Below are 2,396 nucleotides of genomic sequence, written 5' to 3'. Positions count from 1 at the left end.
GTGGGAGCATCTTAATCTCTAGGAACAGAGGCCCTCCCCCTCCCCTGGGAGCAAAAGGGTCCTCATGGTCCTCATCATCATCTCTAGGAATAGAGGCTCTCCTCCTTCCCTGGGAGCAAAGGGGCCTCATCAAATTACAGCTACTGTCATTTGCTTGTTTCAGCATAGGTACTTTGGCTCACAAGTACAGTTTGAATGCTCCAACCCCCCCATGCTTTCATGAAATTACAACGGGTACTCTGATATATCACAGTCCATCACCACCATAGCTTTACAACAGAATTTCAGCTTCTAAGCATCTCCTCTTTCTCCTTCCTCAGAGTTTGAGCTCTTCCTTCTTCACTGACTTTGGTGTCTCTATGGTGTTTTCTTCACCTTCCCTCTTCCTCAGACTCGGAAGAGGATTAATGTCTGCAGGCTTCATCTGTTCTGGAAGAAACTTACAGCACTAAAAGGGTTAATCTCACCCAGGCCTTGCAGCTGGAATTTGCTTATCACTGTTGGTCGCATGATCTTTGCCAGGCAGTGGGGCAGGGGCCCCAGACGAACCCTGGCTGCACCATGGGCTGCCTGCATGGAGCAGGGGAGAGGTGCCTGCACAGAGCAGGGCTGTGGGGATGGCCAGGGATGGAACAGGGCCGTGCCACAGCCGACCCGGCCAAGCCAAGAAAGGCCCGACCCGGCCCCGCTGGGCCCCCCCCAGTTACCTGTCCCAAGGCCAGAAGCAAGAGAGAGCTTTCCTGGGGTTTGTTCATTCTTAAATGTGGATCACAGAGGTGTGTCAAGCTCTTTAAGTGGCTTAAAAGTTGTCGATATTCAAACTAGCCAGTTGATAAGTTCTGTCAGGTCATAGAGGAAACTGTAAGCACCTCTTTGCAAGCGAACCACTTCTGTAGCTATGCTAACCCATGACAATGGGTCAGGGCAACCCCTGGTACCATCACAGGCTGGGGGATGAATCAGAGCAGCCCTGCCCAGAAGGACTTGGGGGTGTTGGTGGAGGAGAGGTAGGACATGACCCAGGAATGAGCACTTGCAGCTCAGAAAGCCAAATGTGTCCTGGGCTGCATCCAAAGTGGCGTGGGCAGCAGGGCCAGGGAGGGGATTCTGCCCCTCTGCTCTGCTCTGGTGAGACCCCACCTGCAGTGCTGCATCCAGCTCTGGGGTCCCCAGCACAGGAAGGACATGGACCTGTTGGAGAGAGTCCAGAGGAGGCCACCAAGTTGAATGAAGCACTTCTCCTATGAGGAAAGGCTGAGAGAACTGGGATTGTACAGCCTGGAGAAGTCTTTGGGGTGACCTAATTGCAGCCTTCCAGCACATGAAGGGAGCCTACAAGAAAGATGGAGAGAGATTGTTCACAAGAGCATGCACTGACAGGACAAGGGGAAATGGCTTCAAACTTGAGAGTAGATTTAGATTAGATATTAGGAAGAAATTCTTTACTGTGGTGGTGGTGGGACACTAGCACAGATTTCCCAGAGAAGCTGTGGATGCCCCATCCCTGGAGGTGTTCAAGACCAGGTTGGATGAGACCCTGAGCAACCTGGTCTAGTTGAAGACCCCATGGCAGGGGTGTTGGAAGTAGATGATCTTTAAGGTCCTTCCCAAGCCATTTGATGATTCTATTCTTTTTTACTTTATATTTTGAGATCCTGAAACTGACCAATAATATATTTAGTAGCTCACTCACTCTACTCTATTTAAAGATGGTTTCTTTCACACTGATATTTAGAGACCCAAACATGCAGGTACTACTCACACACAGTGGGGAGGCTCTAAACTCACATTATACCCAACCCCCACTCAAAACAACTATGTTTTAAAGTAGTCACATTTGTGGAAGTATCAAGTGATTCTGACTCAATGGAAAGAAAAATTATATTCAAAGTGTTGGTATCATAAAAGCTAGGATGTACATAGGCAAACTTAAAGGGATTAAAACACTTAGTATCTCCATCCTAACTGCTATATCAACATAAGTTTGTGTGCAGAATCCACAGAGTGGCAACTTAATGCACTTCTCCAAATTCTCCTGAGTGAGAAACTGGCTTCTTAGATCTTGGAGAAGATAATGACTTTAGACAATACAGTTTGCTTCCTCATGGGAAGGGAAATGACCTTGTCTGATGTACCCAAAAATCTTTGTTCAGACCAGAACAATGGAAGCATTATAATTACACAAACTTCCATCCAGTATAGTTACAATAACACAAATCTGTGGATCCATTGGGTGGTAACTAGATACATAGACCTCTGTGTGAGTGCTTCAAGTGTCTCCCAAGGCTGCGAATGACTAAGACCTACCAACAGCTGGTTAGAGTACACAATACATCAGCTTAGTCACAATTCTAATGGGTAGCTGCACACTGATGATGGAAATTTTCAAGGACAAA

Source organism: Corvus brachyrhynchos, unplaced genomic scaffold, assembly GCF_000691975.1.
Source record: "Corvus brachyrhynchos isolate BGI_N302 unplaced genomic scaffold, ASM69197v1 scaffold93, whole genome shotgun sequence".
Classification (NCBI taxonomy): Eukaryota; Metazoa; Chordata; class Aves; order Passeriformes; family Corvidae; genus Corvus; species Corvus brachyrhynchos.
The sequence above is the reverse complement of the archived record's forward strand: the minus strand, read 5'-3'. Positions refer to the sequence as shown.